The sequence below is a fragment of the Callionymus lyra genome, chromosome 17, assembly GCF_982586985.1.
Source record: "Callionymus lyra chromosome 17, fCalLyr1.hap1.1, whole genome shotgun sequence".
Taxonomy (NCBI): domain Eukaryota; kingdom Metazoa; phylum Chordata; class Actinopteri; order Syngnathiformes; family Callionymidae; genus Callionymus; species Callionymus lyra.
In genome coordinates this window covers 940,001-947,500 of record NC_141834.1, presented here as the reverse complement: position 1 = coordinate 947,500, position 7,500 = coordinate 940,001, and the positions used below count along the sequence as shown (strand labels likewise).

The 7,500-nt window shown below is 34.9% G+C and overlaps 1 protein-coding gene and 18 non-coding genes across 19 annotated transcripts in view; 18 read left to right on the top strand and 1 right to left on the bottom strand.

Annotated features, from left to right (window-relative positions):
- The window catches only part of nt5dc1 (5'-nucleotidase domain containing 1), a 193,380-nt gene that overhangs the window by 71,845 nt on the left and 114,035 nt on the right, over positions 1-7,500 (bottom strand). The gene's annotated exons all lie outside the window — the stretch shown is intronic.
- trnaa-ugc (transfer RNA alanine (anticodon UGC)) lies at positions 259-330 on the top strand. Its single transcript has one exon. It is a non-coding gene; the product is annotated as a tRNA-Ala (tRNA).
- trnaa-agc (transfer RNA alanine (anticodon AGC)) lies at positions 538-609 on the top strand. Its single transcript has one exon. It is a non-coding gene; the product is annotated as a tRNA-Ala (tRNA).
- On the top strand, positions 1,099-1,170 carry trnaa-agc (transfer RNA alanine (anticodon AGC)). The gene has a single exon. It is a non-coding gene; the product is annotated as a tRNA-Ala (tRNA).
- trnaa-cgc (transfer RNA alanine (anticodon CGC)) lies at positions 1,360-1,431 on the top strand. Its single transcript has one exon. It is a non-coding gene; the product is annotated as a tRNA-Ala (tRNA).
- On the top strand, positions 1,658-1,729 carry trnaa-ugc (transfer RNA alanine (anticodon UGC)). The gene has a single exon. It is a non-coding gene; the product is annotated as a tRNA-Ala (tRNA).
- On the top strand, positions 1,937-2,008 carry trnaa-ugc (transfer RNA alanine (anticodon UGC)). Its single transcript has one exon. It is a non-coding gene; the product is annotated as a tRNA-Ala (tRNA).
- On the top strand, positions 2,234-2,305 carry trnaa-ugc (transfer RNA alanine (anticodon UGC)). The gene has a single exon. It is a non-coding gene; the product is annotated as a tRNA-Ala (tRNA).
- Positions 2,977-3,048, top strand: trnaa-agc (transfer RNA alanine (anticodon AGC)). The gene has a single exon. It is a non-coding gene; the product is annotated as a tRNA-Ala (tRNA).
- Positions 3,552-3,623, top strand: trnaa-agc (transfer RNA alanine (anticodon AGC)). Its single transcript has one exon. It is a non-coding gene; the product is annotated as a tRNA-Ala (tRNA).
- Positions 3,813-3,884, top strand: trnaa-cgc (transfer RNA alanine (anticodon CGC)). Its single transcript has one exon. It is a non-coding gene; the product is annotated as a tRNA-Ala (tRNA).
- On the top strand, positions 4,111-4,182 carry trnaa-ugc (transfer RNA alanine (anticodon UGC)). The gene has a single exon. It is a non-coding gene; the product is annotated as a tRNA-Ala (tRNA).
- On the top strand, positions 4,390-4,461 carry trnaa-ugc (transfer RNA alanine (anticodon UGC)). The gene has a single exon. It is a non-coding gene; the product is annotated as a tRNA-Ala (tRNA).
- On the top strand, positions 5,278-5,349 carry trnaa-agc (transfer RNA alanine (anticodon AGC)). The gene has a single exon. It is a non-coding gene; the product is annotated as a tRNA-Ala (tRNA).
- trnaa-ugc (transfer RNA alanine (anticodon UGC)) lies at positions 5,557-5,628 on the top strand. The gene has a single exon. It is a non-coding gene; the product is annotated as a tRNA-Ala (tRNA).
- On the top strand, positions 5,849-5,920 carry trnaa-agc (transfer RNA alanine (anticodon AGC)). Its single transcript has one exon. It is a non-coding gene; the product is annotated as a tRNA-Ala (tRNA).
- Positions 6,398-6,469, top strand: trnaa-agc (transfer RNA alanine (anticodon AGC)). The gene has a single exon. It is a non-coding gene; the product is annotated as a tRNA-Ala (tRNA).
- On the top strand, positions 6,677-6,748 carry trnaa-ugc (transfer RNA alanine (anticodon UGC)). The gene has a single exon. It is a non-coding gene; the product is annotated as a tRNA-Ala (tRNA).
- Positions 6,969-7,040, top strand: trnaa-agc (transfer RNA alanine (anticodon AGC)). The gene has a single exon. It is a non-coding gene; the product is annotated as a tRNA-Ala (tRNA).

Here is a 7,500-nt window from a genome sequence, read left to right as displayed (position 1 = left end):
TGTGTGGTGCTAGGTTCAATCCCCAGCATCTCCAAACAGATTTATAGATCAACACTGTTTTAAACTGTTTGCTTTGCATAAAGACAATCTTTTTACAACTATGATTCTGTGCAAATAATAATTAGGCCAAAACAATAGCTTCATATCGTATGTTAGTAGAAATATTATCGAGAAAATCTTTGAAATATTCCAATGCACTGAAGGGACATAATACAGTGAAGATAAACTCTTTTGAAAACAAGTAAACAGTTCATACAAGGGGATGTAGCTCAGTGGTAGAGCGCATGCTTTGCATGTATGAGGTCCTGGGTTCAATCCCCAGCATCTCCAACTAGATTTATAGATCAATACTGTTTTGCATAAAGACAATCTTTTAACTATGATTCTGTGTAAATAATAGTTAGGCCAAAACAATAGCTTCATGAAGTATGTTGGAAGAAATATTATCGAGAATGTCTTTTAAATATTCCTACCCATTCATGGGACATAATACAGTGAAGATAAACTCTTTTGAAAACAAGTAAACAGTTCATACAAGGGGATGTAGCTCAGTGGTAGAGCGCATGCTTAGCATGTATGAGGTCCTGGGTTCAATCCCCAGCATCTCCAACTAGATTTATAGATCAATACTGTTTTGCATAAAGACAATCTTTTAACTATGATTCTGTGTAAATAATAGTTAGGCCAAAACAATAGCTTCATGAAGTATGTTGGAAGAAATATTATCGAGAATGTCTTTTAAATATTCCTACCCATTCATGGGACATAATACAGTGAAGATAAACTCTTTTGAAAACAAGTGAACCATTAAGACAAGGGGATGTAGCTCAGTGGTAGAGCGCATGCTTTGCATGTATGAGGTCCTGGGTTCAATTCCAAGTAGATTTATAGATCAATACTGTTTTAAACTACTTGCTTTGCAAAAAGACTATCTTTTTACAACTATGATTCTATGCAAATAATAGTGAGGCCAAAACAATAGCTTCATGAAGTATTTTATTAGAAGTAATATCGAAAATATCTTTTAAATATTCCAAGCCAACCAGATAATAAGGTGAGGTTCATTTTTTGTTGAAAACAAGTGAACAGTTCATACAAGGGGATGTAGCTCAGTGGTAGAGCGCATGCTTAGCATGTATGAGGTCCTGGGTTCAATCCCCAGCATCTCCAACTAGATTTATAGATCAACACTGTTTTAAACTGCTTGCTTTGCATAAAGACAATCTCTTTACAACTATGATTCTATGCAAATCATAGTAAGAGCCAAAACAATAGCTCTTTTAAATATTCCAAGCCACTCATGGTACATAATAAAGTGAAGTTAAACTCTCTTTGAAAACAAGTGAACCATTAAGACAAGGGGATGTAGCTCAGTGGTAGAGTGCATGCTTCGCATGTATGAGGTCCTGGGTTCAATCCCCAGCATCTCCAATTAGATTTATAGATCAATACTCTTTTAAACTACTTGCTTTGCATAAAGACAATCTTTTTACAACTATGATTCTATGCAAATAATAGTGAGGCCAAAACAATAGCTTCATGAAGTATGTTGGAAGAAATATTATCGAGAATATGTTTTAAATATTCCAAGCCACTAATGGGACATAATAAAGTGAGGTTAAATTTTTTGTTGAAAACAAGTGTATATTTCATACAAGGGGGTGTAGCTCAGTGGTAGAGCGCATGCTTTGCATGTATGAGGTCCTGGGTTCAATCCCCAGCATCCCCAACTAGATTTAAACTACTATCTTTGCATAAAGACAATCTTTTCACAACTATGATTCTATGCAAATAATAGTGAGGCCAAAACAATAGCTTCATGAAGTATGTTGGAAGAAATATTATCGAGAATATGTTTTAAATATTCCAAGCCACTGATGGTACATAATAAGGTGAAGTTAAACTCTCTTTGAAAACAAGTGAACCATTAAGACAAGGGGATGTAGCTCAGTGGTAGAGCGCATGCTTTGCATGTATGAGGTCCTGGGTTCAATCCCCAGCATCTCCAACTAGATTTATAGATCAATACTGTTTTAAACTACTTGCTTTGCATAAAGACAATCTTTTTACAACTATGATTCTATGCAAATAATAGTGAGGCCAAAACAATAGCTTCATGAAGTATGTTGGAAGAAATATTATCGAGAATATGTTTTAAATATTCCAAGCCACTAATGGGACATAATAAGGTGAGGTTAAATTTTTGTTGAAAACAAGTGAATATTTCATACAAGGGGGTGTAGCTCAGTGGTAGAGCGCATGCTTTGCATGTATGAGGTCCTGGGTTCAATCCCCAGCATCTCCAACTAGATTTATAGATTTAAACTACTATCTTTGCATAAAGACAATCTTTTTACAACTATGATTCTATGCAAATAATAGTGAGGGGGTGTAGCTCATTGGTAGAGCGCATGCTTAGCATGTATTAGGTCCTAGGTTCAATCCCCAGCATCTCCAACCAGATTTATAGATCAACGCTTTTTTAAACTGCTTGCTTTGCATAAAGACAATCTTTTGACAACTATGATTCTATGCAAATAGTAAGGGCCAAAACAATAGCTTCATGAAGTATTTTATTAGAATTAATATCGAAAATATCTTTTAAATATTCCAAGCCACTGATGGGACATAATAAGGTGAGGTTCAATTTTTGTTGAAAACAAGTGAACATTTCATACAAGGGCATGTAGCTCAGTGGTAGAGCACATGCTTAGCATTTGTGTGGTGCTAGGTTCAATCCCCAGCATCTCCAAACAGATTTATAGATCAACACTGTTTTAAAGTGTTTGCTTTGCATAAAGACAATCTTTTTACAACTATGATTCTGTGCAAATAATAATTAGGCCAAAACAATAGCTTCATATCGTATGTTAGTAGAAATATTATCGAAAAAATCTTTGAAATATTCCAATGCACTGAAGGGACATAATACAGTGAAGATAAACTCTTTTGAAAACAAGTAAACAGTTCATACAAGGGGATGTAGCTCAGTGGTAGAGCGCATGCTTAGCATGTATGAGGTCCTGGGTTCAATCCCCAGCATCTCCAACTAGATTTATAGATCAATACTGTTTTAAACTACTTGCTTTGCATAAAGACAATCTTTTAACTATGATTCTGTGTAAATAATAGTTAGGCCAAAACAATAGCTTCATGAAGTATGTTGGAAGAAATATTATCGAGAATGTCTTTTAAATATTCCTACCCATTCATGGGACATAATACAGTGAAGATAAACTCTTTTGAAAACAAGTGAACCATTAAGACAAGGGGATGTAGCTCAGTGGTAGAGCGCATGCTTTGCATGTATGAGGTCCTGGGTTCAATTCCAAGTAGATTTATAGATCAATACTGTTTTAAACTACTTGCTTTGCAAAAAGACTATCTTTTTACAACTATGATTCTATGCAAATAATAGTGAGGCCAAAACAATAGCTTCATGAAGTATTTTATTAGAAGTAATATCGAAAATATCTTTTAAATATTCCAAGCCAACCAGATAATAAGGTGAGGTTCATTTTTTGTTGAAAACAAGTGAACAGTTCATACAAGGGGATGTAGCTCAGTGGTAGAGCGCATGCTTAGCATGTATGAGGTCCTGGGTTCAATCCCCAGCATCTCCAACTAGATTTATTGGTCAACACTATTTTAAACTGCTTGCTTTGCATAAAGACAATCTCTTTACAACTATGATTCTATGCAAATAATAGTAAGAGCCAAAACAATAGCTCTTTTAAATATTCCAAGCCACTCATGGTACATAATAAAGTGAAGTTAAACTCTCTTTGAAAACAAGTGAACCATTAAGACAAGGGGATGTAGCTCAGTGGTAGAGTGCATGCTTCGCATGTATGAGGTCCTGGGTTCAATCCCCAGCATCTCCAATTAGATTTATAGATCAATACTCTTTTAAACTACTTGCTTTGCATAAAGACAATCTTTTTACAACTATGATTCTATGCAAATAATAGTGAGGCCAAAACAATAGCTTCATGAAGTATGTTGGAAGAAATATTATCGAGAATATGTTTTAAATATTCCAAGCCACTAATGGGACATAATAAGGTGAGGTTCAATTTTTTGATGAAAACAAGTGAATATTTCATACAAGGGGGTGTAGCTCAGTGGTAGAGCGCATGCTTTGCATGTATGAGGTCCTGGGTTCAATCCCCAGCATCTCCAACTAGATTTAAACTACTATCTTTGCATAAAGACAATCTTTTTACAACTATGATTCTATGCAAATAATAGTGAGGCCAAAACAATAGCTTCATGAAGTATGTTGGAAGAAATATTATCGAGAATATGTTTTAAATATTCGAAGCCACTGATGGTACATAATAAGGTGAAGTTAAACTCTCTTTGAAAACAAGTGAACCATTAAGACAAGGGGATGTAGCTCAGTGGTAGAGCGCATGCTTTGCATGTATGAGGTCCTGGGTTCAATCCCCAGCATCTCCAATCAGATTTATAGATCAGTACTGTTTTAAACTACTTGCTTTGCATAAAGACAATCTTTTTACAACTATGATTCTATGCAAATAATAGTGAGGCCAAAAAAATAGCTTCATGAAGTATGTTGGAAGAAATATTATCGAGAATATGTTTTAAATATTCCAAGCCACTAATGGGACATAATAAGGTGAAGTTAATTTTTTGTTGAAAACAAGTGAACATTTCATACAAGGGCATGTAGCTCATTGGTAGAGCGCATGCTTAGCATGTATTGGGTCCTAGGTTCAATCCCCAGCATCTCCAACCAGATTTATAGATCAAAGCTTTTTTAAACTGCTTGCTTTGCATAAAGACAATCTTTTGACAACTATGATTCTATGCAAATAGTAAGGGCCAAAACAATAGCTCAATGAAGTATTTTATTGGAAGTAATATCGAAAATATCTTTTAAATATTCCAAGCCACTGATGGGACATAATAAGGTGAGGTTAAATTTTTGTTGAAAACAAGTGAACTTTTCATACAAGGGCATGTAGCTCAGTGGTAGAGCACATGCTTAGCATGTGTGTGGTGCTAGGTTCAATCCCCAGCATCTCCAAACAGATTTATAGATCAACACTGTTTTAAACTGTTTGCTTTGCATAAAGACAATCTTTTTACAACTATGATTCTGTGCAAATAATAATTAGGCCAAAACAATAGCTTCATATCGTATGTTAGTAGAAATATTATCGAGAAAATCTTTGAAATATTCCAATGCACTGCAGGGACATAATACAGTGAAGATAAACTCTTTTGAAAACAAGTAAACAGTTCATAAAAGGGGATGTAGCTCAGTGGTAGAGCGCATGCTTAGCATGTATGAGGTCCTGGGTTCAATCCCCAGCATCTCCAACTAGATTTATAGATCAATACTGTTTTGCATAAAGACAATCTTTTAACTATGATTCTGTGTAAATAATAGTTAGGCCAAAACAATAGCTTCATGAAGTATGTTGGAAGAAATATTATCGAGAATGTCTTTTAAATATTCCTACCCATTCATGGGACATAATACAGTGAAGATAAACTCTTTTGAAAACAAGTGAACCATTAAGACAAGGGGATTTAGCTCAGTGGTAGAGCGCATGCTTTGCATGTATGAGGTCCTGGGTTCAATCCCCAGCATCTCCAAGTAGATTTATAGATCAATACTGTTTTAAACTACTTGCTTTGCAAAAAGACTATCTTTTTACAACTATGATTCTATGCAAATAATAGTGAGGCCAAAACAATAGCTTCATGAAGTATTTTATTAGAAGTAATATCGAAAATATCTTTTAAATATTCCAAGCCAACCAGATAATAAGGTGAGGTTCATTTTTTGTTTAAAACAAGTGAACAGTTCATACAAGGGGATGTAGCTCAGTGGTAGAGCGCATGCTTAGCATGTATGAGGTCCTGGGTTCAATCCCCAGCATCTCCAACTAGATTAATAGATCAACACTGTTTTAAACTGCTTGCTTTGCATAAAGACAATCTCTTTACAACTATGATTCTATGCAAATAATAGTAAGAGCCAAAACAATAGCTCTTTTAAATATTCCAAGCCACTCATGGTACATAATAAAGTGAAGTTAAACTCTCTTTGAAAACAAGTGAACCATTAAGACAAGGGGATGTAGCTCAGTGGTAGAGTGCATGTATGAGGTCCTGGGTTCAATCCCCAGCATCTCCAACTAGATTTATAGATCAATACTGTTTTAAACTACTTGCTTTGCATAAAGACAATCTTTTTACAACTATGATTCTATGCAAATAATAGTGAGGCCAAAACAATAGCTTCATGAAGTATGTTGGAAGAAATATTATCGAGAATATGTTTTAAATATTCCAAGCCACTAATGGGACATAAAAAGGTGAGGTTCAATTTTTGTTGAAAACAAGTGAATATTTCATACAAGGGGGTGTAGCTCAGTGGTAGAGCGCATGCTTAGCATGTATGAGGTCCTGCGTTCAATCCCCAGCATCTCCAACTAGATTTATAGATCAATACTGTTTTGCATAAAGACAATCTTTTAACTATGATTCTGTGTAAATAATAGTTAGGCCAAAACAATAGCTTCATGAAGTATGTTGGAAGAAATATTATCGAGAATGTCTTTTAAATATTCCTACCCATTCATGGGACATAATACAGTGAAGATAAACTCTTTTGAAAACAAGTGAACCATTAAGACAAGGGGATTTAGCTCAGTGGTAGAGCGCATGCTTTGCATGTATGAGGTCCTGGGTTCAATCCCCAGCATCTCCAAGTAGATTTATAGATCAATACTGTTTTAAACTACTTGCTTTGCAAAAAGACTATCTTTTTACAACTATGATTCTATGCAAATAATAGTGAGGCCAAAACAATAGCTTCATGAAGTATTTTATTAGAAGTAATATCGAAAATATCTTTTAAATATTCCAAGCCAACCAGATAATAAGGTGAGGTTCATTTTTTGTTTAAAACAAGTGAACAGTTCATACAAGGGGATGTAGCTCAGTGGTAGAGCGCATGCTTAGCATGTATGAGGTCCTGGGTTCAATCCCCAGCATCTCCAACTAGATTAATAGATCAACACTGTTTTAAACTGCTTGCTTTGCATAAAGACAATCTCTTTACAACTATGATTCTATGCAAATAATAGTAAGAGCCAAAACAATAGCTCTTTTAAATATTCCAAGCCACTCATGGTACATAATAAAGTGAAGTTAAACTCTCTTTGAAAACAAGTGAACCATTAAGACAAGGGGATGTAGCTCAGTGGTAGAGTGCATGTATGAGGTCCTGGGTTCAATCCCCAGCATCTCCAACTAGATTTATAGATCAATACTGTTTTAAACTACTTGCTTTGCATAAAGACAATCTTTTTACAACTATGATTCTATGCAAATAATAGTGAGGCCAAAACAATAGCTTCATGAAGTATGTTGGAAGAAATATTATCGAGAATATGTTTTAAATATTCCAAGCCACTAATGGGACATAATAAGGTGAGGTTCAATTTTTGTTGAAAACAA